Consider the following 27669-nt stretch of genomic DNA (forward strand, 5'->3'; position numbering starts at 1 on the left):
TGTCCGACTCTGTGCGACCCCATAGACAGCAGCCCACCAGGCTCCCCCATCCCTGGGATTCTCCAGGCGAGAACACTGGAGTGGGCTGCCATTTCCTTCTCCAATGCATGGAAGTAAAGAGTGAAAGTGAAGTCGCTCAGTCATGTCCAACTCTTCACGACCCCATGGACTGTAGCCTACCAGGCTCCTCTGTCCATGGAATTCTCCAGGCAAGAGTACGGGAGTGGGGTGCCATTGCCTTCCCCGATATAAAGGGTCAGGGGTCCCCAACTAGACTGTTGACTGGGGAACCAGAGGTGAGTGGCAGGCGTGAGTGAAGCTTCATCTGTTTACAGCCGCCTCCCATCGCTCTCATTACTGCATTATGACAGTGTAATAATAATAGAGATAAAGTGCACAATAAGTGTAATGTGGTTGAATCATTCTGAAACCATCCCCCTCCCTGGTCCCTGGAAAAATTGTCTCCCACAAAACCTGTCCCAGGTGCCAGAAACATTGGGACCCACCTGTACTTTATATGAACTCCCAGCAGAAGGTGTTTAGTATCTTCTTGACCCACTGTCAATGATGCTAAGTTGACCTCTGGGTTCAGATAGTGCCAATCCAGTCCTCTGTCACACACTCATGTTTTGTCTCATAACTAGAAAGTCGTCCACATGTGCTTGCTTCGGCAGGGGGCCCATCCACCATATACCTTGTGCAGTTACTAACCTCAGGTGATAATCCTTGCCGTGAGCAGGAATTTCACAATTCGTTCCTCCCGTTGATATCTTTCACCACCACTCTGTTGTGGGGGAGAGCTTCCTGGCATCAGCTCTGGCGGAAAGGCAGGGTCCACACCTGGTTCCTTCCCTTCAGCAACCTGTGCTCGGAGTAGGGTGTGGGTTCAATCGCCGCCTCAGATGGGATCACAAGAGGGTTCATATTTCTATCTTTGAGTATTTCCAGTCATTCTTTTTGAGACTTAAATTGCTATAACTGGGGCCAGGGAAGCTGATTCCGTCTAGTCTTTTTGACTGACTGCATTAAGTTTTTAACTTTTTATTTTGAAATAATTTTGAACTGAGAGAAAAGTTGCAAAAATAGCCCAAAAGGTTCTTGTATATCTTTCCCTACCCCAGCTCCCCAAAGGTCAACATTTTACCACATGTGCTTGAGCCTTCTTTGTCTGCATACATGCAGTTAGTTATTACACATGCATGCACATCCACTCATATAGACACATATGTTCCTATATACACACGTTTATGCTGATACATAGTCACTAATTTCCTTCCACTGATTGTTTTTACATTCAGCCTGAATTTTTTAATGTTTGTAAACTCATGAATAATGCGGTTTATGCATGTACTTTACAGACAAAGACAGGTATACATTATGGTGTACTTGTATACCATTACAAGTATACATAAACATGTAAATAAATATTGCGTGGATATGTTAGTAGTGTTTATAATAGGCATCATTCATATGGGTAAATGTGTCCACATGACTTAAGAGAACCTACTAAAGAATCAGTGTGTGTGTGTGTTTGTGTGTGATAATTGACAGTACCAAGGGTATAAGTAAATTTAAAAGGTAGTGGAAATCTGAATGCTTTCCTCTCAGTAAATGCTTTCCTCTACAGTAAAAGACTGAAATGCCAGTTATTTAATTTGGACTCATAATAAAGAATATTATACCCAATAGGCAAATTCCTTTTGATCACACATAGAATTTAAAGGAAACTGACTATATACCAGGTCACAGAGGATGATCAATAAATTCTGAAGTTAAAAATACACAACTGTTTTTCTATGATAATGCAATAAATTTGAAAATATCTCCCACATCTGGAAACAACAATACACAGAGCAATCTAGGTGAAAGAGAAAATCATAAGGAAAATTATGATATTCCTAAAAGTGCATGACCTCAGAATTGCACCGCATACCAAATTTGATCCAGCTAAGGCTTAAATACTCTTATCAAAAAAGGACAGTTTTTTTTTTCTTTAAATGAGTTCAGTTTTCAAGAGATTGACAGAAGACCAACAGAGCAAGCTCAAAGGCAGAGAAGAGGAAGAATAATAAAGGCAGGGACGAGAAACTAGAAAATAAAAATGAGAGAAAAAAAATCAGCAAAACTGAAAGATTAATAAGCTAGGCAATACGGTCAAGAAATAAAGAATATGCAGGTAACAGACAAAGTCGAAAAGAAGTTATGACAGACATTTTTTTAAAATCTATAGTATTCTAACAAACGTGATGATCGTCAAGAAGTAGACAAAATTTCTTTAGAAATTAAGCACAAAAATTGTCTCAAGAATGATGATACTAAGCACATCATACATATGAACTTATTTAATCTTCTCAACAGTTCTATGAGGTTGCTATCATCTCCATCTTAAAGTTTGGGAAATGGAGGCAGGAAGAAATCATAAATTCCCACAGCCAGAATATGCAGAAATGGGGTCTGAGGCCAGAACAGCTGGTGCAAGCACCACACTCCTAGCCTCTGCACTGCACGGCCTCCCAACAACCTGACTGGATCAGTGGCCATCAGAGGAAGTGAAATGGTAGTCAAAGAGTTCCCCTCCCACCCCCAAATACTCTCCAGGAAAAATCAATCTTACATATCAGTTTTCACTAAATTTTCAAGAAACACACTATCTTATCTAGCTTTTCAAAGCCACCCATCTTGGTTTAGGCTGGATTAATCTTGATTCCAAAATTGGATAAAGAGAGATCAAGATTATGCTATTTTTTCATGGGCCCTGGCTGAATCCAAGATTGTGTTGTTTATTTCCAAATTCAAGGGTGACTCAACACAATTGTTTCAATAAATAACGTATTTTTGTTTAGTTTTTCAACTTTCAGAAAACTGAATAGAAAAGAATTTCCTTTGGGGCAGAGGAGCCTGGTAGGCTGCCGTCTATGGGGTCGCTAAGAGTCGGACCTGACTGAGCGACTTCACTTTCACTTTTCACTTTTATGCACTGGAGAAGGAAATGGCAACCCACTCCAGTGTTCTTGCCTGGAGAATCCCAGAGACGGCGGAGCCTGGTGGGCTGCCATCTCTGGGGTCGCACAGAGTCGGACACGACTGAAACGACTTAGCAGCAGCAGCAAGGCTTATTCTAGGAAGAGCTGCTGCTGCTAAGTCGCTTCAGTCGTGTCCGACTCGGTGTGACCCCATAGACGGCAGCCCAACAGGCTCCCCCATCCCCGGGATTCTCCAGGCAAGAACACTGGAGTGGGTTGCCATTTCCTTCTCCAATGCATGAAAGTGAAAAGTGAAAGTGAAGTCACTCAGTCGAGTCCGACTTTTAGCGACCCCATGGACTGCAGCCCACCAGGCTCCTCTGTCCATGGGATTTTCCAGGCAAGAGTACTGGAGTGGAGGGCCATTGCCTTCTCTGTCTGGGAAAAGCAGGAGACATCAAATGGTCAAATGTGCATGGCTGAGCTAACAGAGAAGCACAGGGTATGATAGCCATGAGGGACCGCCTCGGACCATCAGACCCAAGACCCTGGGGCAGTCAGGATGGTGACAATGGGAGGATGTGGGGCTTGTGGCTGAGCACAGGCAGGCAACCTGGCCAAGTCTCTTCCCAATCCCCTGGTTTAGAAACAGCCCAGCAGCTAGCTGGAGGCAAAAAGTCCCACTCCCCAAGGACTCACCGCCAACTCTGCACAAAATCAAAACGCATCCTTCTGCACAACTATGTCGGACTTCTCATCTGGGCCGAGATGCTTCCCCAGAGCCCCCACTTCCAGGACTGCCTCTGTCCCCTCTTCCCCTGCAATGCCTTCATTTTTCAACAGACACCTGCTGAGAGGCTTCTATGTCCCATTAACAAGACACAAATGGTTACTCCAACTGAGCTGATGACTGAGGACAAGAGGTTGCCTGGGTAGTTCAGTTCAGTTCAGTTCAGTCACTCAGTCATGTCCGACTCTTTGCGACCCCATGAATCGCAGCACGCCAGGCCTCCCTGTCCATCACCAACTCCCAGAGTTCACTCAGACTCACGTCTATCGAGTCAGTGATGCTATCCAGCCATCTCATCCTCTGTTGTCCCCTTCTCCTCCTGCTCCCAATCCCTCCCAGCATCAGAGTCTTTTCCAATGAGTCAACTCTTCACATGACGTGGCCAAAGTACTGGAGTTTCAGCTTTAGCATCATTCCTTCCAAAGAAATCCCAGGGCTGATCTCCTTCAGAATGGACTGGTTGGATCTCCTTGCAGTCCAAGGGACTCTCAAGAGTCTTCTCCAACACCACAGTTCAAAAGCATCAATTCTTCAGTGCTCAGCTTTCTCCACAGTCCAACTCTCACATCCATACATGACCACAGGAAAAACCATAGCCTTGACTAGACAGACCTTTGTTGGCAAAGTAATGTCTCTGCTTTTGAAAATGCTATCTAGGTTGGTCATAACTTTCCTTCCAAGGAGCAAGTGTCTTTTAATTTCATGGCTGCAGTCACCATCTGCAGTGATTTTGGAGCCCAAAAAAATAAAGTCTGACACTGTTTCCACTGTTTCCCCATCTATTTCCCATGAAGTGATGGGACCGGATGCCATGGTCAGGAGTCTCCAGTCCTGCTGGCTCCATCTACAACAGATGGCTCAGCGGTGGCCATGATGCTCCTGGCTTCCACTCTCGTCCAGCCACCGCCCAGCCTTTACCTCTCCCTGGACTGAGCCTGCTACACTGCAGCTGCAGCCACATGTCACTGCCTCTGTGGCAGCCTCCAGAGGTCCCAGTTGACCAGATGGGTGTTAAACCTGGGCTCCCATTGCCACATTGCTCACACACACTTTTACACGATCAAGGTTGCCAGCATCACATTTAGGATATTTGGCTGTCCTAAAATCACCTACTGTGTTTTTATTCTGCTGGTAGATTCTAAAAAATTGAAGGTCAGTAAACCATTTTGACCACATCCATTTGATCATAGAAAAAGCAAGAGAATTCCAGGAAAAAAATCTACTTCTGCTTCATTGACTGCTAAAGCCTTTGTGTGGATTACAACAAACTGTGGGAAATTCTTAAAGAGATGGGAATACCAGACCATTTTACCTGTCTCCTGAGGAATATGTACACAGGTCAAGAAGCAACAATTAGAAGCAGACATGGAACAATGGACTGGTTCCAAATTGGGAAAAGAGTACGTCAAGGTGGTATACTGTCATGCTGCTTATTTAATTATATGCAGAGTACATCATGCAAAATGCCAGGCTGGATGAAGCTTAAGATGGAATCAAGATTGCCATGAGAAATATCAATAACCTCAGATATGCAGATGACACCACCCCTAGGGCAGAAAGTGAAGAGGAACTAAAGAGCCTCTTGATGAAGGTGAAAGAGGAGAGCAAAAAAGCTGGCTTAAAACTCAACATTCAAAAAACTAAGATCATGGCATCTGGTCCCATCACCTCATGGCAAATAGATGGGGAAAAAAACGGAAACAGTGACAGATTTTTATTTTCTTGAGCTCCAAAATCACTGTGGACAGTGACTGCAGACATGAAATGAAAAGATGATTGCTCCTTGGAAGAAAAGCTATGACAAACCTAGACTGCATATTAAAAAGCAGAGACATCACTTTGCAGACAAAGGTCTGTATAGTCAAAGCTGTGGTTTTTCCAGCAGTCATGTATGGATGTGAGAGTTGGACCATAAAGAAGGCTTAGCACCGAAGAATTGATGCTTTCAAGCCGTGGTGCTGGAGAAGACTCTTGAGAGTCCCTTGGACTGCAAGGAGATCCAACCAGTCAATCCTAAAGATCAACTCTGAATATTCATTGGAAGGACTGATGCTGAAGCTGAAGCTCCAATACTTTGGCCACGTGATGTGAAGAGCTGACTCATTAAAAAAGACCCTAACACTGGGAAAGACTGAAAGCAGGAGAAGGGGGTGACAGACCGAGGATGAGATGATTGGACGGCATCACTGATTCAATGGACATGAGTTTGAGCAAACTCCAGGAGATAGTGAAGGTCAGGGAAGCCTGGTGTGCTGCAGTCCATTGGGTCGCAGAGTTGGACACGACTAAGCAACTGAACAATAATGACAAAATCATCTTGATGCTGTGATGCAGATTCCCGGGTCCCCACACAGGCCCTCTGAGTCCAAAGGCTTGCTCATCTGTGCTGTAAATGAGCTCCCAAGGAAGGCCCAATACACATCCACTCTGCCCAGTGTGGGCCCTTCTGAGGGCAGCAGCTTGATCCTGACCTCCCTGCCTCCTTCTGTGCCCCTAGGGCAGTTAATGGGAAGTATGCGGGGTTTGGGCCCCCAGTTTGCAGTGCCACCTCCATAAGTCGCCTGCCTGCTCTGAGCCTCTTTTGTGGAACAGTGTCTGAGTTTCCCATTACCACTATTGCAAATTACCACAAACTTACTGGTTCAAAACAAGTGAAAGCTGGTCAGTCATGTCCAACTCTTTGTGACCCCATGGAGCATACAGCCCATGGAATTCTCCAGGCCAGAATACTGGAGTGGACAGCCTTTCCCTTCTCCAGGGGATCTTCCCAACCCAGGGGTCAAACCCATGTCTCCCGCATTGCAGGCAGATTCTTTACCACTGAGCCACACGCAAGTGTATTCGTGTATAGTTCTGTAGGTCAGAAGTCTCCCTTGGGTCTCACTGAGCTTAAAACAGGTGTCAGCAAGGTTGGTTCCTCCTACAGGCTCTAGGGGAAAATTCGTTTCTTGTCTTCACAACCACCAGAGGCCTCCCACATTCCTTGGCTCATGGCTCCTTGCTCCACACTCAGAACTAGCAGAGTCGCTAGCATCTCTCTGACCCTGCTTCCATACTCACATCTCTTTCCCTGACTCTTCTTGTGTCTCCCTCTTCTGCTTTTGAGCACCCACTGATTATTTGGGGCTCACCTTGATAATCCAGGGCAATCCTGGGTTGAGGTAATCCCCATCTCAAAGTCGCACTTGCGAAGTTCCTTTTACCATGGAAGGTCACATATTTACTGGTTCTGGGGTTTAGGCCTTGGGCATCTCTGGGGGCCATTAGTTTGCCCGTCACAGATGGGCGGGTTCACCCTGTACCCCTTGTAATCAGCGTTTCTCGAAGTGTGACCCATCTTCTGCTGTGTCAGCCTCACCTGGGGCTCCCATCCTAACTGTGGAGCGTGTTCACCAGACCCCACCCAGCTCAAGAAGCTGCCGGGAGGTGGTGACCACAGCACCCTCAACACAGGCTACAGCGCTGATACAGGATACAGCAATCTGACCTCGGTGGCAGCGAGAAAGGATGAGTTTTCATCAGATCCAAGAATGGGTGAGTTAGGAGTTTCACTAATAAAATGCACTTGCCAGAGGCTGCAGTTGTCCTCAGTGTTCTCTGCTTTTACAGGGGACAGTGCTTGGCAGCCCGCGTGGTGTGATCTGGTTCCTGAGTCGCCTGCCGCAGGTGGACCAAGCACTGGGGCCCACACACTGCCAGGCCCTCGCAGGCTGCAGCCACTGCGTGTCTGTGGCAGCGGGGACCACAGGCTCGCCTTCCTCCACCTCATGAAGGCCCACACCAGACTCTGCACCCACAAGTCCCACTGCCTCCAGATGGCCCCCCCAGTACCTCTCTGGCCCCACAGTCTCAGCAAGTCCCCCATCCACCCTGGCCACACCCAGCTGCCTCTCACTTCTCCCACCTCCTCCGCATGTTACCATCATCCACGCCCCCAGCCCCTGCCCCGGACCAGGGCGTGTGCTTCTCAGATGCCTCCTGCCTGCCGTCTCCTCCATCCTGTGCAGGTCAGCGCAGCAGGTCCAGGGGTGGCCTCCTCAGAGGACGAGGACTCCAGCCCTGCCAGCCCAGTGCTGGGCAGGTAGGACACACGCAGGTGGCCCCAGAGTCAGATGTGTGTGGGAGATGCCGTCTGGACCATGGACGGCCAAAGCAGGCGCCGGGGTTGCCGGGAAAGGCCTCATGGATGTCACAGCCAGCACGCCTCCTGCTGGAGGGGCTACCAATGGGGTTGGGGTGGAGCCTACCCTGGGCCACACCCGGAGAACGGAGTCCCAGCTCCTTGCCCGCCAGGAGGCCCAGCCTGGCCCCGACTGCTTCCACCGGGGCCTCTGCATCCTCCCCACCCTCTCCTCCAGGCAAACCCACCTCCTTTCTTTGTCACAGAAGCAGGACGCATGCTGGCCACGGGGTCACTGCTCCTGCTACCCTCTCTAGCAAGGATCATCTTCCCACAGACCCTGTAGGGCTGGCTCTTCCTACAGGTCTCAGCGCAGACCCCCTGTGGGCAGAGAGGCCTTTCCTGAGCCCTCCCATCTAAAGTAGGCCCGGACACACTCCACCACCTCACCTTGTCTTGGTGACTTCATGGCACTTAGCATTCTCTGAAAGGCTCGTTTTTATTATCCTTTTGTGTGTAGAATTTGTCTTCAGTCTCCTCTCTCTGAATAGTGGGCTCTGAGGTGGCAAGAACCACATGTCCTGCTCCCTTCAGGATCCCAGCATCCAGCACGGTGCATGGCACACACAGCCCCTCAGGAAATATCCACCGGAGGTGTGTCTCAGGTCAGGGCTCAGGTAGAGGAGACTGATCTGAGAGCTCCCCGGGTCACTCACCCTCTGTCCCAGCACCGGACTCTCTGGGGCTTGTCCCTGGGCAAGGACTGGAGCAAGAAGATAGGGCTGGAGTAGGGCAGGCCAAAGGGACTTGATGGATGAGGTGGGATAGGGAGGCGCTGGGGAAACATGGAGCCTGAGGTGGCCCAGTCTTCTCCCAGGGTGCAGGCATGGCTCCTGCAGCCAGTGTCCGCAAGCTGGGGACAACTCAGAGCAGAACTCCCTGCTGGCCTCAAGGCTGAGTTCAAGGACTGCGTGCTGTACCCTCAACACAGCCCTGACCTCAGGGACAGTGAGAGAGGCTGCAGGAGGCATCAGGAGGTACAGCCTTCTTCCCTGTCACAGGAATAGCCCTGCTCACTCAGCCACTTGAGACATGAGGGGTGGCCACAGGCAAGTCCACCCTGGGGTTCCAGTTCCTCCACCAAGCACTGCCCTGACTTCAAGCAGCCCCGCCACTTCACCCAGTGTGACAACAGCTCCTCAGTGGTCCCCAAGCCTTTGCTCACAGAGAGGGGTGGGGTGGGGAGAGACCTGCCCTTCTCCTTTGAGCTGCACTCTGTGAGGGGGCCCTGAAGTGCTGCTCAGGCCCCAGCAAGTCACAGGTGAGTGGGCTCGCTCTTCCGAGTTTTCTCATGCAGCCCTCTCTCCCTAGAACCCCAGCATGCCTCCAGCAGGCATGCAGGGCCTGACCTGAGGGCTCCAGGCATGCGCTGAGAATCCGAGAAGGTTCACTGGCCTCAGGACTGGTCTTAGTACCTAAGCCCCAAGGAGAATCTAAATGCTGGGAATCTCCCCCAACCTTCCTGTTTCTCCTTCCTCTTCACCGCGGCCAGGTTGTTGACACTGGTCTCAGGCATGACCCTCACTGGGACCAGCCTCTGGCCCTAGCCTTGTCATAAAGCTCTGCTGCTCCCTGCCCAGCCCATCCAACTCACCTGCCCTAATACATCTATGTGCCCCAGACAGATGCCTTCTGTCTCCAGGCCTCAGTTTTGCCAACGGTACGAGATACGAGCATTGTTGTTTTTATTTGTTTGGTCTTCTACAAATAGCCTTTGGCGCATGCTAGAGTAGTTCCCTACTCCATCTTCAGGCTGAGCACAAGGGCTACTTCACCTTTGGTTCCAGGGAGGCAACACTTAGGCCTGTAATCCTCATTCTTCAGGACTTTGGAAATGGCCAGAGCCGACCTCTTCAGAGTCTGTGTGGCAGTTCTGTGGTTTCCTGGGAATATCAGGCAGCTGTGCTCTTTCTGACAGTGTCAACCCAGACATAGCAGGTCTAGGAGAAGGGAAAGGTGGATTCCTATTCATAGTGTTTAAGTGTCTGGACCTAACAATTCCTGAAACCAGAATATCTTGGCTTTTAATGCTTCATAAGCCAATAAATGCTTCATAAGCCTTTGCCTGTGTGGATCACAATAAACTGTGGAAATTCTGAAAGAGATGGGAATACCAGACCACCTGACCTGCCTCTTGAGAAATCTGTATGCAGGTCAGGAAGCAACAGTTAGAACTGGCCATGGAACAACAGACTGATTCCAAATAGGAAAAGGAGTAAGTCAAGGCTGTATATTGTCATCCTACTTATTTAACTTATATGCAGGGTACATCATGAGAAATGCTGGGCTGGAGGAAGCACAAGTTGGAATCAAGATTGCCGGGAGAAATATCAATAACCTCAGATATGTAGATGACACCACCCTTATGGCAGAAAGTGATGAAGAACTAAAGAGCCTCTTGATGAAATTGAAAGAAGAGAATGATAAAGTTGGCTTAAAGCTCAACATTCAAAAAACTAAGATCATGGCATCCGGTCCCATCACTTCATGGGAAATAGATGGGGAAACAGTGGAAACAGTGTCAGACTTTATTTTCTTGGGCTCCAAAATCACTGCAGATGGTGATTGCAGCCATGAAATTAAAAGACATTTACTCCTTGGAAGGAAAGTTATGACCAACCTAGACAGCATATTAAAAAGCAAAGACATTACTTTGCCAACAAAGGTCTGTCTAGTCAAGGCTATGGTTTTTCCAGTGGTCATGTATGGATGTGAGAGTTGGACTATAAAGAAACCTGATGCTTTTGACCTGTGGTGTTTGAGACGACTCTTGAGAGTCCCTTGGACTGCAAGGAGATCCAACCAGTCCATCCTAAAGGAGATCAGTCCTGGGTGTTCATTGGAACGACTGATGTTGAAGCTGAAATTCCAATACTTTGGCCACCTGATGCGAAGAGCTGACTCATTTGAAAAGACCTTGATACTGGGAAAGATTGAGGGAAGGAGGAGAAGGGGACGACAGAGGATGAGATGGTTGGATGGCATCACCGACTCAATAGACATGGGTTAAGTAGATTCCGGGAGTTGGTGATGGCCAGGGAGGCCTGGCATGCTGCAGTTCATGGGGTCGCAAAGAGTCAAACATGATTGAGCGACTGAACTGAACTGAACTGAAGCCAATAAATTATTTTTGCTAAAGCTGATTGGGTTGGGTAACCTGCCACATCTCCTTAGGTAGGTCCTGACTAAAGCAAAGGACAGATACCCTGACTTTTACACTGGGACAAACCAGGACACTTTTAATGTCCAGCAGGAGCCAGCTGAGGAAGGTCACCCAATCTTGTTCAGGCTCCCTCCCCCCAATTCTAAAAGTGAAATAGCAACCGGTTATCCTCCTAGCAGCTCAGTGTCTTCAGAGTGGTGAGCCACCCTCCCAGTAGGCTGGTTCCTAGGACCACCTCCCCGATAGAAGACGCTTGGAGGGTGATAAGCATTCTTCCCATCCTTTGATGCCCACCCTGTGCCTACCAGACAGGGAGCACAGACAAACCACAGATCAGCGGCCATCACAGGAGGAGAGTCCAGAGGAGCGGCCTGTAAAAGAGGTGCACCGGATTTTAGGCTGCCAGGGGTTTTCCAGGTGAGAGAGTCGGTAGTGGGGAGGGGCCAGTTCAGCTGCAGAGTCCAGCAGGAGCCATGACGTGAGGGTGCCATCTGATGCTTGTAGTGGGTCCCACCTCCAGGGGGTGGAAGGCGAGCCACAGCGGAGGGTCCTGAATGCAGGGCTGGACTTGGCCTTGATCCTGAGGCCCGCAGCAGAGCAGAGGCGGGGTGAGCGGGGACGCCTCGGGGATGGGTGGCCTCAGAAGGGAGCGGGAAAGGGAGCCCCGCGGCAGGGTCCTCCGCAGCCCCACCCGGAGCTCTGCGCGCCCAGCCTTCCCCGTGCGGCCGCGAGGGGGCGCCGCGCCGCGCCTCTAGGGCGGCCGCCGGAGTGAGGCGAGCTGCGCCCCGGGCCGCGCGCGGCAGGCGGCGGGCGGCCGGCAGGGTCCGCGGCGCCCCGGCTCAGCGGGAGCGGCGGGCTCAACCCATGGGCCGAGCTCCGACACGGGGCGCGCCGGGAGCCGGTGAGTCGGGGCGCGGCGCTGCGGGCGGGGCGCGGGAGGAGCTGCGGCGGCGGCGGGTCTGGACGCTGAGAGGCGCGGCTGCGAGCCCGCGGGCCGGCAGGTGTCCGGGCCTCGGGCGGGGACTCGCGGGCTGACCACAGGCGCGCGTGGGTGACAGTGCGCGTGGCCGGCCGGCTGGCGGGGCCGGGGAGCCCCGGCTCGCCGAAGTGTGCGCCCGTCCGGCAGAGATGATGGGAGGCGGAGGGGCTGCGGGGCGCGGGTGCGTGCGCGGGGAAGGCGCCAGGAGGAGACCGGCGGAGCGCGCACCCCCGGCCGCCGGGGCTCGTGACTCACTCTGCCGCGCGAGCACCGCCACTCGCCTTGGCGCGAGGAGCAAGCTTCCTCAGCTGCTCGAGTGGCAGGAAAAGCCAGCCTGGGCCCAAAGCCTACCCAACACGAGACCTCAGTTTCCCGGACTGTGAAATGGGAACAGGAAGGCTGACCTGCCGACTGCTTGTGAAGATGGCAGAGGGCCTTGTGTGTGGGAGAAGAGGATGTTGTCAGCTCTAAAGCTGGGATAGGATTGAGGAAAGGATCGATGCGAGAGAGCCTGCAGGGGCAATGGGGTCAGCTCCGGGTTCTGGGTGTGTTCCTCATTAGTGATGGTGGGCGGGGCCAGGAAACCTGGAGTCCGCTCCCCTCTGCGTCCAGGCGGGGACTGGGAGGCCTGGAGGGGAAGAGGCCAGGGAGGCTCCTGCCCCTGCCCCAGGCTCAGCGTGGGGAGCAATGTTAAAAAGACAGACAAGCCAGCTTGGGGTATGGAGGGGCTCACCTCACTCCCTGTCTCCTGGCTCTCTGAGGCAGGTGCTCTGCTGAGTCTCAGGAGTCAGAGCAGTGTCCTGGGAAGATTTGCTTGCAGGGCGGGTGCTGTGTCTCCGTCTTAGTTGAAGTTACTGAGCCTTAGAGCAGTCACAGGACTTGTTCAAGGTCTCAGGACCATTAAGTGGCAAAGTTGGAGTTTCAACCATGGTAGGACTGGTTCCAAAAGCCGTACTCCAGTCACTGTGCCAAGTAACCAGGAGGGGCCTGGGTTTGTGGCCTCACTTGCCTACAGCATTGCATTCCTTAACCTCCTGTGTGCTGTCTGCTGCTGGCCCTGAGGAGTGCTTACAAGCAGATGCGGGAGAGGGGAGCTGAATAAGTCATCTAAAGAAAAGCCAAGGTAATGGCAGGAGATAAGTGGTAGAAGAAAAAAAAAAAAAAACCGTAATTAGGGTGGAGACTGAGGAGGGGGTGAGGAGAGGCTTACCCTGGTCAGAGAGGATGTGTCTGAGCCGTGACCACTGACCACGGCTGTGATGTGACTCCTACAAACGGTCCAAAGATGCAAGCCCCTGAAGCAGGCACAGGTGGGAGGAGGGAGGAGCTGAAACAGAGCCAGTTTTGTGAGCTGTGGAGTTTGACCTTTCCTCCAGGTGCGATGGACAGACAGATGGAGGGTTTCGAGTTTTGAGTATTGAAAGGATGTCCCTAAGGTGAGTGGAGAGGACTCTCAGGAGCAGGAGAGGGAGCAGGCTGTGGAGTCTGCCAGAGATTCTCAAGGATAGCCAACCGGCTGCCAGATGTGGAGTCTGCCATCCTGGCAGAGCCAGGGGCTCAAGAAGGGCAGGGTCTTCTGCAGGTGATGGGGTTGTTAGCTGTGGCGGACAAGAGAACCAGTTTGGTCTGAAGCCCTACCTGTCTTCCTGCATCCTTCCGGGTGCCCATCTCAGACCTCCCTGTGCCTGGCAGGGGAAGGAGTGCCTGCCCTGAATGTGTAGAGATGAGATGCTGGGTGTTCAGGTCGATCTCTGCATCCTTTCATATGTTCCCTTAAGTCTTTGAGCTAATCCAGCTCTCACTTGTACTTTGACCCAGGCCTAGAGTCAGCCATTTCTCAAGAAGCCTTGGTATCTTTTAGTGGGGTTGTGGTGGGGGTTAGAAACCAGTATCTGAGCATTAGATAGAAATGCTCATTGCTACCATGGCATCATTGACCCTAGACCTTCTCAGTGGACTGAACCGAGAACTGCTTTTTTAAAACTGAAAGTTAATAGTTCCATCTCCTTTCTCCTACAATAAGAATCTGGTTCCCCCAAAATATCAATATAAAAGTTGAGTTATATTTTATTCGATGGAAATTTTTATGACTTAAGCCCAGGAGGCAGCATCTCAAGTAACCCTGAGAGAACTGCTCCAAGGAGGCAAGAGGGGAAGCCAGGTTATATAGAAGTTTTGCAACAGAGGGCAAGTAGTCTAAAGTAAAAAGATTACTGTAAATTAAAGAAAACCAGATATCTCATGTTAAGGAACCTAGCACTTTTCTATGTATGGGAAGATGCAAGAGTCTGGGCTTACTGAAATCATTCCTTTGATATGCTCCTCAGCTAGTATCCTGTGTTTTCAAATCCCGAGTTTCCTCAGGGCTCACCATGGGGAGTGGCTACAGTCTGATGGCTGCTAGAGGGCAGGTATTGTTCTTTCCTGAGTTCCCTCAGGGCTCACCAGCTCACCATCCATGCTGGCTGCAATTGCTAATGACTGTGACATCCTTTGTTTACTGACATGGCAGGCAATATTCCATTTCTCAGTAATAATTTGCTTACCCCTAGAATACACTCAAAATACTTTCAGAATCACTACATCCAAACCAACCATAACCTACCAGGTCACGTTCAGGATTTCTTTGGCTGTCAAGTCAGCACTATGTAAATATGTTATCAATTTGATAACTAATGGTATCATTAGTTTCATCTGTTTCTGTTTGCACACAATTCATTTTTTTCCCCTTTATGATATAATTTAATTTTTGAACACTTGTTTTACATGGTCCAAAGGTCAAAACTAAGAAAAAAAAAAGCTGTATTTGAAGTCTCAATCCCATTCCTGCCTCTTTCTTCTTGTTCCCGTACTATGGTATTTGAAATAATTTCAGATTTATTCTTCCTGGGTCTCTTTTGTTAAGTAAGCCACTTATAAATTATTACAAAAGTTAGTATATATATATATCTTTTTTGTGCCTTGCTTTTTTCAATTAGAAATGTCTTTTTACTGGTTCATAGAGATGCTCCTCATTCCTTTGTACTCCACATTGTACTCCATTTTGAGGCTGTTCCATACTTATTCAACTATCTTGTGCATTGACATTTGGGTTTTTTTTAACAAGCCTTTGCTATTAAAAATAATGGAATAATAGATAACCTTGCACACAGGTTGCTTGTATTTGTGGAGGCATATTATTGATTCCAAGAAGGAAGAGTAAATAAGTATTTATTTTGTTAACTATTCTTGATTTCCCTCTCCCCAAATTCTGCACTCCTACCAGCAGGTGTGACAGTGTCTGTTTTCCCCACACCTGCATGGACCTGAGGGCCAGTAAATACTGTTTCAATACATTATAATTTACATTTCAATTATTATGAGTGAAATTAGCTTTTCATTTGTTTATGAGTCATTTGATCATCTTCTTTCTGTAAATTGCCTGTCTATATATTTTGTCCATTTCCTTTTGGATTTGAGGGTGTTCTTTTCTTTGGATTTAAAATTTTGTCTAAAATACGTATTAGAAATATTAGTGCTTTATCTTTGTTCAATTGTGACTATTTCTCCCAGGCTTCTTTTTACTCATTCATAGTGAGTTTTACCATTAAGAGCTTCTGTTTTGAGACCATTAATTTAGTCATTCTTTTCATTTATTGCATTTAGGTTTTGAATCCTAGTTAGAAAGGCTTTTCTCAACCCAACTGTAATGGAATTCACCTCTGTTTCCTAAAAGTCTTTTGTTTTGTGCTTAGTTTACAGATCCAGTAATCTTTTTCCAAATATCTATCCCAACATTTTTTTTAAAGGCCATCTTTTCTCTTGTGATCTGAAATGCATTTGTGTCATATACTAAATATCCAAATGCAGTTGGACCTGTTTCTAGTCTGTCACACAGCTTTATCCCTTTGTGTGCTGGTGTCACATGTAGGAGTTACACTGTGTGTGTCTGTGTGAACAGCAAGGAAAACTGTATCTACAGCTGTTGCAATAGAGGAAAGAGATTGAACTCAATTCCCATTATTATGTTTTGATGTCTGATAGGACTAATCTTCCTTCCACTGCTTTTATTTCAGGGTTTTCCTAGCTATTCTAACTGATATCTTTTGTTAGGACCATATTAACTTTATGTATAACTTCAGGATAATTGATGTTTTTATGAAGTTGAGTCATCTTGTCCAAAAATAAGGAATGTCTTCATTTGTATTCAAGATTCCTTACTTTTTTATTTGTTTAAGACTACTTTCAGGAGCATTTTGAAGTTTTCTTCATGGTCCTTGTCAAGTTTATTCATGAATATTTTACCTCGTTTGTTCCTATTATGATGGGGAAAACTTTTTCCCCCATCATATCTTTTTTTTCACGGCTTTATATCTTTTTGTTTATTTCTTTTTTCAACATAATTAAGATTTATACAATTCTCACACAACAGTATGATACAAATTCTATTCAAGTTCCCATAGATTGTAAATTAGGAAACACTAAAATATATTCAGGGACATAAAACAAGGTGCAAAAATTACATGATCTAAAGATATTGAATGCAGAGTCTGTTCTCTTATGACTATGGAATTATGTTAGAAATCAATATTGAAGATACTTGAAAATAACCCACATATTTTTAAGTGCAGTGTGACGTTTACCGAGAGAGATCTTCAAGTTAGCCATCAAAAGCTTCAATAACTTAGACTGAAAAAAACACAGAGGATGTTTGCAGAGAATAAAGCATTGAAATGAGAAATTAATATTAAAGATACTTTAAACAAAATCCCATGTATTTAGAAATTAAATGATGGATGTTTCTAAGAAGCCATAACAAGAAAAATTAGACAATATTTGTCTAATATTGTCTAATAATGAGAAAAGAGTTTACCATAATTTATTTCACACAACTGAAGCTACTCAATGCATTTAAATACAAAGTGGAGTCTTGAATAAGATATGAAAATGAATAATGGACAGTGGCATGAAACTTTATGAAATTTGAACAAAATCTGAACTTTAGGTATCTCTTGCTAATTCCTGTTTTTTTGTTTTGTTTACAATTTAGTATTTCTTTATATTCTCTGAAATGGTTTAGAAGTTTCAAGCCTCATTCACAAATATTTTTAATCACTAAGATAAATTGCCTAGACTTTTAGCACTAATACTAGATGCTAAAAAGCATGGAACTATATCAGAGTTTTGTGTGAATATAAATTAGAAATGTAGCATTCTACACATTCTACACATACTAAGTCAAACAAGTGGAATCAAAATATCATGGATTTTTTAGCTAGGCAAAAATTCATAAATTTTCTAAAATATTTATATGTATAATATATGTATGTGTGTGTGTATGTGGTGTGTGTGTGAAAAAACCTTTTCTACTAGATAAAGTCTTGAGAAAGAACAACAACAAAAAAGAAGACATGGAGAAATTGGAAAACATAAACTAAATGAAATGGAAGCACTGAATAGGAAATAGAAAAGGAAAACAAACTAGATAACAGTAAAAGATCCTCATATAATCTGTTGTTTTTAAATACGGCTGCTTGTTAGAAACATATCTGGAGGTACCTGGGCATTTGTATATTTTCAAAAAATTCTAAGATAACTCTATCATGCATCTGGATTTTAAAAAATGATTACAGGTTTTTCTATTAAATGGTAGTTTTGATGATACAGAATTCTGTTATTTTCTGTTGATTAATCATGATACAATTATATTAAGTGAATAATACTTCAGTCAGTTCAGTTCATTGCTCAGTCATGTCCGACTCTTTGCAACCCCATGAGCTGCAGCACACCAGGCTTCCCTGTCCATCACCAACTCCTGGAGCTTGCTTAAACTCATGTCCATCAAGTTGGTGATGCCATCCAACCATCTCATCCTCTGTCATCCCCTTCTCCTGCCTTCAATCTTTCCCAGCATCAGGGTCTTTTCCAATGAGTCAGTTCTTCCCATCAGGTGGCCAAAGTACTGGAGCTTCAGCTTCAGCATCAGTTCTTCCAATGAATGTTCAGGGTTGATCTCCTTTAGGATTGACTGGTTTGATCTCCTTGCAGTCCAAGGCACTCTCAAGCGTCTTCTCCAACACCACAGTTCAAAAGCATCAATTCTTTGGCGCTCAGCTTTCTTTATAGTCCAACTCTCACATCCATACATGACTACTGGAAAAACCATAGCTTTGACTATACAGACGTTTTTCAGCAAAGTGATTGATGTCTTTGCTTTTTAATACGCTATCTAGGTTGGTCTTAGCTTTACTTCCAAGGAGCAAGCCTCTTAATTTCATGGCTGCAGTCTCCATCTGCAGTGATTCTGGAGCTCAAAAAAATAGTCTGTCACTGTTTCCATTGTTTCCCCATCTATTTGCTATGAAGTGATGGGACCGAATGTCATGATCTTAGTTTTTTGAATGTTAAGTTTTAAGCCAGCCTTTTCACTCTCCTCTTTCACTTTCATCAAGAGGCTCTTTAGTTCCTCCTTGCTTTCTGCCATAAGGGTGGTGTCATCTGCTTATCTGAGGTTATTGATATTTCTCCTGGCAATCTTGATTACATAATCACAATAGTAAAAGATGTTTATCAGTTTTCACAATCAATACCCAGACAAAAAATAAAAGATAATTACAGTTGCAAACTGTAATGGAAGTGTGATTAACCTAATAATTTGAAATAATTGCATAAAATTTCAGGGATTGAATAGAGTGATATGATAAGTGGAAGTGCTAGGCTTATGTCTTTTGGTTGGTGCACTTGATCCATTTACAGTTAAGGTAGTTATCAATATGTATAATCCTATTAACATTTTCTTAATTTTTTGAGGTTTATTTTGTGTAGGTCTTCTCCTTCTCTTTTGTTTCCTTCCTAGAGAAGTTCCTTTAGCCTTCATTGTAAAGCTGGTTTGGTGGTGCTGAATTCTCTTAAACTTTTGCTTGTCTGTAAAGCTTTTGATTTCTCCATCAAATCTGAGTGAGAGTCTTGCTGGGTAGAGTATTCCTGGTTGTAGGTTCTTCTCTTTCATCACCTTAAATATATGGTAACATTCCTTTCTGGCTTGTAAAGTTTCTGTTGAGAAATCAGCTGATAACCATCTTTGCATGAAGTGTTCCCTTGGTATCTCTAATTTTCTTGAAGAGATTTCTAGTCTTTCCCATTCTGTTGTTTTCTTGTTTCTTTGCACTGATCCCTGAGGAAGGCTTTCTTATCTCTCCTTGCTATTTTTTGGAACTCTGCATTAAAATGGATATATCTTTCCTTTTCTTCTTTGCTTTTCACTTCCCTTCTTTTCACAGCTATTTGTAAGGCCTCCTCACAGCTATTTGTAAGCCATTGTTGGGAAAAATATCAATAACCTCAGATAAGCAGATGACACCACCCTTATGGCAGAAAGCAAGGAGGAACTAAAGAGTCTCTTGATGAAAGTGAAAGAGGAGAATGAAAAAGTTGGCTTAAAGCTCAACGTTCAAAAAACTAAGATCATGGCATCCAGTCGCATCACTTCATGGCAAATAGATGTGGAAACAGTGGAAACAGTGACAGACTTTATTTTCTTGGGCTCCAGAATCACTGCAGATGGAGACTGCAGCCATGAAATTAAAAGAGGCTTGCTCCTTGGAAGAAAAGCTATGATCAACCTAGACAGCATATTAAAAAGAAGAGACATTACTTTGCCAACAAAGGTCCGTCTAGTCAAAACTACGGTTTTTCCAATAGTCATGTACGGATATGAGAGTTGGACCATAAAGAAAGCTGAGTGCCAAAGAATTGGTGCTTTTGAACTGTGGTGTTGGAGAAGACTCTTGAAAGTCCCTTGGACTGCAAGGATATCAAAGCAGTCCATCCTAAAGGAACTCAGTCCTGAATATTCATTGGAAGGACTGATGCTGAAGCTAAAGCTCTAATACTTTGGCCACCTGATGGGAAGACTCATTGGAAAAGACCCTGATGCTGGAAAGATTGAAGGTAGGAGGAAAAGGGGACAACAGAGGATGAGATGGTTGGATGGCATCACTGACTCTGTGGACATGAGTTTGAGCAAGCTCCAGGAGTTGGTAATGGACAGGGAAGCCTGGTGTCAGAGGTCAGAAAGAGTTGGACACGACTGAGCGACTGAACTGAAGTGAACTGGTCTGGTGGTGCTAAATTCTCTTTAACTTTTGCTTCTCTGGAAAGCTTTTGATTTCTCCATCCAATCTGAACGAGAGTCTTGCTGGGTAGAGTATTCTTGGTTGTAGGTTCCTCCCTATCATCACTTTAAATATATGGATTCCCTTCTGGCTCATAGAATTTCTGTTGAGAAATCAGCTGATAACCTGATGGGTGTTCCTTGTATGTTATTTGTTATTTTTTCCCTTGTTGCTTTTAATATTTTATTCTTGTCTTTAATTTTTATCAGTTTGATTACTATTTGTCTCTCTGTGTTTCCCCTTGGGTTTATCCTGCCTGGGACTCTCTGCGTTTCCTGGACTTGGTTGACTATTTCCTTTCCCATGTTAGGGAAGTTTTCAGTACTTCTCTCTTCAATTATTTTCTTGGTTCCTTTCTCTCTCTTCTTCTACTGGGATGCCTATAATGCAAGTGTTAGTGCCCTTAATGTCCCAGAGGTCTCTTAGGCTATTTGCTTTTTTTTTTCCATTCTTTTTTCTATATTCTGTTCTGCAGCAATGATTTCCACCATTCTGTCCTCCAGGTCAGTTATCTGTTCTTCTGCCTCAGTTCTTCTGCTATTGATTCCTTCTAGTATATTTTTCATTTCTGCTTGTTCTTTCATACTTCTGGTGTTTGGTAAACATTTTTTGAATCTTCTCAACCTTTGCCTCCATCCTTTTTCTGAGATCTTGAATCATCTTCACTGTTATTTTTCTGAATTCTTTTTCTGGAAGGTTGCCTAATCTCCACTTCATTTAGTTGTTTTTGTAGGGTTTTATCTTGCCTCTTCGCGTGGGACAAAACCCTCTGCTTTTTCATCCTGGTTAACTTTCTGTAATGTGGTTTTGTTCTCGCCACTGAGGGACTGTGGTTCTTCCTGCCTCTTCGGTCTGCCCTCTGGTGGAGGAGGCTTAGAGGCTTGTGTAACCTTCCTGATGGGAGGGACTGGTGATGGGAAGGAGTGGGTCTTGCTCTGGTGGGTAGGGCCATGCCCAGAAAAACTTTAATCCTGTTATCTGCTGGTGGGTGGGGTTGTGCTCCCTCCCTGTTAGTTGTTTGGCCTGAGGTGACCCAGCCCTGGAGTCTGTGGGCTCTGTGGTAGGGTTAATGGTGACCTCTTAGAGGACTTACACCAAGGGCATCTTCCAGGACTGCTGTGGCCAGTGCCCTTGTCCCCATGATGAGCCACTGCTGACCCCCACCTCCATAGGAGACCCTCCAACAGTAGTGGTCGGCCTGGTTCAGTCTCCTGTGGGGTCACTGCTCCTTTCCTCTGGATCTTGGAGTATGCATGATTTTGTCTGTGCCCTCCAACAGTGGGGTCTCTGTTTCCCAGTCCTGTGGGAGTCCTGTAATCAAAGCCTGCTGGCCTTCACAGTCAGATTCCCTGAGGATTCTGTCCCTTTGTCAGATCCCCAGGCTGGGAAGCCTGACATGGGGCTTAGAACCTTCACAACAGTGGGAGAACATCTTTGATGTTATTGTTCTCCAGTTTGTGGGTCACCACCTGACAGATATGGGATTTGATTTTATCATGTTCATGCCCCTCCTACCATCTTGTTGCAGCTTCTTTTTCTTTGGACGTGAGATGTCTTTTTTGGTGGGTTCCATCGTTCTCCTGTCAATGCTAGTTGCAATTTTGGTTCTCTTGCAGGAGGAAATGAGCACATGTCCTTCTACTCTGCCATCTTGAACTGGAAGCTTCTTATTTTTTTTTTTAAAGGAAACTCCATGCTGTTTTTTAAAGTGACTGTACCAATTCACATTCCCACCAGTAGTGCATAAGCATTCCATTTTCTCCACCTCCTCACCAACACTTGTTATTTCTTGTTCTTTTAATATATATATATATATATATATATATATAAAATAGCCACTCTAACAATTGTGAGGTGATATCTTATTGTGAATTTGATTTGAATTTCCCTGATATTTAGCAATGTTCTGCATCTTTTCATGTAACTTTTGACCATCTGTATGTCTTCTTTAGAAAAATATATATTCAGATATTCAGCCCATTTTTTTTACTTTTTAAAAAATTTATTTATTTATGATTGGAAGATAATTGCTTTACAATGTTGGTTTCTGTCATACATCAGCATTAATCAGCCATAGGTATACATGCCAATTTTTAAGTCAGATTGTTTTTTTTTTTTTTAATGATTGGTTTTTGCTGTGAAGTTGTATGAGCTTGATATTTTTTAAAAAATTCCAAATAGTAGGAATGATGAAAGTTAGATGGATTGGGAGGAAGGCCCAGGTGAGGTAAAGGTTGATAATATTCTACCACCCAACTTGGTGGAGGGCCTCCAAGCATCTAATTTATTATCATGCTTCCTAACTTATATGTTATAAGTTCCGTACCAATGTCACTTTAAACGAACGCTAAAATGTTAAGTGGAATTCTCATGTTTTCATCCCAAGCTTTTCATGTTGGTCTGTGCTCTGGGGACATCTCACTCTGTGAGGACACAATTCCCACTTTGGGGACCACTAAGTTAATCAGACCCGGTGATCACCAGGGTACCTGTCTGCAGCAGACCCTGATGCAGGGCAGCAGTGTCCTCAAGATCATGCATGGGTGAGGAGGACCATAGTCAGGCTCAACCTGACAGGGGCTCCCAGGAGAGGCTATCCCTCCACTCCTCTGGAAGGTCAGACAGGAGTCAGGCAGAATGTGGGTGGTCTGGCAGGAGAGGAAGAAAGAGAGAGTCAAGGCCCCTGGCACTGGAGACCCTGGGAGCTCAGTGCCGGCTCTCTGCATCTTGCCTGCGAGCAGCTTGAGGACAGGCACGGAATCAACCTTGTCACTGCCATGCTGCACAAGGCTGGGAGCACAGGTCAGGAGGGCGCCTGGCCTTCTAACCAGCCATTGCCCAATTTCCCTGTGAATCTGAGCAGACCGAGAACACTGGAGAACTGGTCAGAGGAGTCAGCAGGGAGGACCCCAGTCTCTGAGCACCAGGGCAGGTCACCCTACAACTCACACACCTAGACACCACCTGGGCAGGTGGACTGGGGTATGTGCCTGGCTCTGATCCTCGGAGAAGGTTATCCACAATCCAGGGCTCTGGTCGGGAGGTGCAATCCATTTGTAACATATTTCCATGCAAATGGTTGAAGTTTCCAGTTCCTTCACGTTTAACAGAAATGTCTCCCCAGCTCAGGAGTTCTGACAACCAGTTGTCTTGACAAACCCCTTAAGAATAAAATATTGCACACTTGACTGTTTGTATGAACATGTGCAAGAGGAATTGTGGAAAGGGTTAAGGATGCTGAAATGACAGTGTGTGTGACAGCTGCTCCCCTAATATGAATTGGAGGCCCCCAGTGGCCTGTGGTTTGAAAACAGATGTTTCTGCATAAATGCAGCCAAATTCTATTAGCACTTTGGATGATGAAAGGGACTTTAAGTGTCTGCATGTTGCAATTCGGAAATGTTTGCCAGGGAAAATGTGCTTATATTTTGCAAATAGTGAGTGCAAGAAGAAGGAACAAATTAGATTATCACACCGTATGTAACGAATTTCATGAGCAGATTCATTGACAGATGCACATTGCATATGATAAATGTGATCAGTGGTATTGCCCTCATTGAATGATGAGGAAGCACCCTCATTCCTACCTGTGGTCATTTTCATCCTTGGCTCAGACAGGGAGGGCAGCCCAAGGTCACAAGGCACCCAGGCCTCCTGGGACTTTCAGGGAGAAAGTCACAGATTTTCCTTTCATTAAAAAAATTTTATTGGAGTATAATTGGTTCACAGTACTGTGTTAGTTTCAGGTGTTCAGCAACGTGAATCATATGTATATAAAATCCAGTTACGTATGTATATAAATACACACACACATATTTACTTTTTTAGATTCTTTTTCGATACAGGCCATTACAACACTCTGAGTGTTGCATAGTGTTCCCTGTGCTATACAGTAGATCCTTATTAGTTATCTATCTTATATATAGTAGTGTGCATATGTCAGTTCCAGTCTCCTAGTTTATCCCTACTCCCCTTATCCGCCTGGTAACTATAAGTTTGTTTTCTATATCTGTAACTCTCTGTTTTGTAGACAAGTTCATTTGTACCCTTTTTTAGATTCCATATATAAGGGATATTGTCTTTCTCTGTCTGACTTACTTCACTCAGTATGACAATCTCTAGATCCATCCTGTTGCTGCACATGACATCATTTCATTCTTTTTATGACTGAGTAATACTCCATTATATACCACATGTTCTTTATCCATTTCTCCATTGGTGGACATTTAGGTTGCTTCCATGGCCTGGCTATAGTTCTCCAGTGATCACTGGCATGTATGTATCTTTTCAAATTATGGTTTTCTCTGGATATATACCCAGGAGTGAGATTTCTGTGATCCAGCAATGTGGTAGCTCTATTTTTATCTTTTTAAAGGAACCTCCATATTGCTCTCCATAGTGTCTGCACCAATTTACATTCCCACCAACAGTGTAGGAGGATTCCCTTTTCTCTGCACCCTCTCTGTTAGGGGAAGCACACTGATTGAAACCGCCCACCCTGGCCAGGCACCATAGTAACCATTTGCATGAGTTGTTTTATGACAGGAGATCCTGATAGGGAATAGGGAACTAATAAGCCACCACCAACTGGAAGAGTTCGGGAAAGGTCAAAAGGAGACACTGCGTGTCCGTCCACTTCCCAGAATCCCTCTCGATAGCATCCATCTTGGCTGAGCGATGCGTGCGCCACCAGGAAAGACTCTGAATTAGAATGATTGGCCAAAGACCACCCGGAAATGAATCCCATCACCATAAAACCCCGAGACTGCGAGCCACGCCGCAGAGCAGTTCTCCTGGGTTCCCTTTCCCTACTGCTCTTCACCCGGATGCCCTTTCCCAATAAAATCCCTTGCTTTGTCAGCACATATGTCTCCTCGGGCAATTCATTTCTGAGTGTTAGACAAGAGCCCAGTTTCAGGCCCTGGAAGGGGTCCCCCTTCCTGCAACATCTCTAGCAATTATTGTTTGTAGATTTTCTTGATGGCGGTCATTCTGACTGGTCTACAATGAGATAACACCTCATTATAGTTTTGATTTGCATTTCTCTAATGATGCTGAGCATCTTTTCATGTGTTTGTTGGCCATCCGTATGTTGTCTTTGGAGAAATGACTATTTAGATCTACTTGTTTTTTGACTGGGTTGTTTGTCTTTTTGATATTGAGCTGCATGAGCTGTGTGTTGGATATTGATCCCTTGTGAGTTGCTTCGTTTGCAAATATTTTCTCCCATTCTGAGGATTGTCTTTTTATTTTGTTTATGGTTTCCTTTGCTGTGCAAAAGCTTTTCATTTTAATTAGATCCTATTTGTTTATCTTTGTTTTATTTTCATTACTCTAGTAGATGGATCCAAAAAAATCTTGCTGCAGTTCATGCTGAACAATGTTCTGCCTATGTTTTCCTCTTAGAATTTTACAGTGTGTGGCCTTACATTTAGGTCTTTAATCCATTTTGAGTCTATTTTTGTGTATGATATGGAAAACTGTTCTAATTTTATTCCTTTATATTTAACTATCCAGTTCTCCCAGCACCACTCATTAAAGAAACTGTCTTTTCTCCATTGATATTCTTGCCTCCTTTGTCATAGATTAGGTGACCACAGGTGGGTGGGTTTATCTCTAGGCTTTCTTTCCTTTTCCACTGATCTATTCAGTTCAGTTGCTCAGTCATGTCCGACTCTTTGTGACCCCATGAATCGCAGCACGCCAGGCCTCCCTGTCCATCACCAACTCCCGGAGTTCACCCAGACTCACGTCCATCGAGTCAGTGATGCCATCCAGCCATCTCATCCTCTATCGTTCTCTTCTCCTCCTTCCCCCAATCCCTCCCAGCATCAGAGTCTTTTCCAATGAGTCAACTCTTCACATGAGGTAGCCAAAGTACTGGAGTTTCAGCTTTAGCATCATTCCTTCAAAAAAAACCCCAGGGCTGATCTCCTTCAGAATGGACTGGTTGGATCTTGCAGTCCAAGGGACTCTCAAGAGTCTTCTCCAACACCACAGTTCAAAAGCATCAATTCTTCGGCACTCAGCCTTCTTCACAGTCCAATTCTCACATCCATACGTGACCACAGGAAAAACCGTAGCCTTGACTAGATGGACCTTTGTTGGCAAAGCAATATCTCTGCTTTTGAATATACTATCTAGGTTGGTTATAACTTTCCTTCCAAGGAGTAAGCGTCTTTTAATTTCATGGCTGCAGTCACCATCTGCAGTGATTTTGGAGCCCAAAAAAATAAAGTCTGACACTGTTTCCACTGTTTCCCCATCTATTTCCCATGAAGTGATGGGACCAGATGCCATGATCTTCGTTTTCTGAATGTTGAGCTTTAAGCCAACTTTTTCACTCTCCACTTTCACTTTCATCAAGAGGCTTCTTAGTTCCTCTTCACTTTCTGCCATAAGGGTGGTGTCATCTACATATCTGAGGTTATTGATATTTCTCCTGGCAATCTTGATTCCAGCTTGTGTTTCTTCCAGTCCAGCGTTTCTCATGATGTACTCCGCATATACGTTAAATAAGCAGGGTGACAATATACAGCCTTATGCTATGCTAAATCACTTCAGTCATGTCCAACTCTGTGAGACCCCAGAGATGGTAGCCCACCAGGCTCCCCCGTCCCTGGGATTCTCCAGGCAAGAACACTGGAGTGGGTTGCCATTTCCTTCTCCAATGCATGAAAGTGAAAAGTGAAAGTGAAGTCGCTCAGTCAGGTCCGACTCTTAGCGACCCCATGGACTGCAGCCTAACAGGCTCCTCTGTCCATGGGATTTTCCAAGCAAGAGTACTGGAGTGGGGTGCCATTGCCTTCTCCGAGGGACATTTCCTACCCATGAGCAAAGACTGCGTGGGCTGGGAGTCCTCACTCTCATTTACTCCATGCTGCTGCTGCTGCTAAGTCGCTTCAGTCGTGTCCGACTCTGTGGGACCCCAGAGACGGTATACAGCCTTGACGTACTCCTTTTCCTATTTGGAACCAGTCTGTTGTTCCATGTCCAGTTCTAACTGTTGCTTCCTGACCTGCATATAGGTTTCTCAAAAGGCAGATCAGGTGGTCTGGTATTCCCATCTCTTTCAGAATTTTCCACAGTTTATTGTGATCCACACAGTCAAAGGCTTTGGCATAGTCAATAAAGCAGAAATAGATGTTTTGCTGGAACTCTCTTGCTTTTTCCATGATCCAATGGATGTTGGCAATTTGATCTCTAGTTCCTCTGCCTTTTCTAAAACCAGCTTGAACAACAGGAAGTTCATGGTTCACATATTGCTGAAGCCTGGCTTGGAGAATTTTGAGCATTACTTTACTAGCGTGTGAGATGAGTGCAATTGTGTGGTAGTTTGAGCATTCTTTGGCATTGCCTTTCTTTGGGATTGGAATGAAAACTGACCTTTTCCAGTCCTGTGGCCACTGCTGAGTTTTCCAAATTTGCTGGCATATTGAGT

General features: G+C 45.6%; 1 protein-coding gene across 1 annotated transcript in view; it reads left to right on the plus strand.

Moving 5' to 3' along the window:
• Window positions 1-11543: 11543 nt before the first annotated feature.
• Window positions 11544-27669, plus strand: part of RASGEF1C (RasGEF domain family member 1C) — a 141015-nt gene continuing 124889 nt past the window's right edge. The window contains exon 1 of the mRNA XM_061421272.1: window positions 11544-11997. The gene's annotated coding sequence lies outside the window, so the exon portion shown is untranslated. The remainder of the gene's footprint in view (window positions 11998-27669) is intronic.

The sequence above is a fragment of the Bos javanicus genome, chromosome 7 (genome assembly GCF_032452875.1).
Source record: "Bos javanicus breed banteng chromosome 7, ARS-OSU_banteng_1.0, whole genome shotgun sequence".
NCBI lineage: Eukaryota > Metazoa > Chordata > Mammalia > Artiodactyla > Bovidae > Bos > Bos javanicus.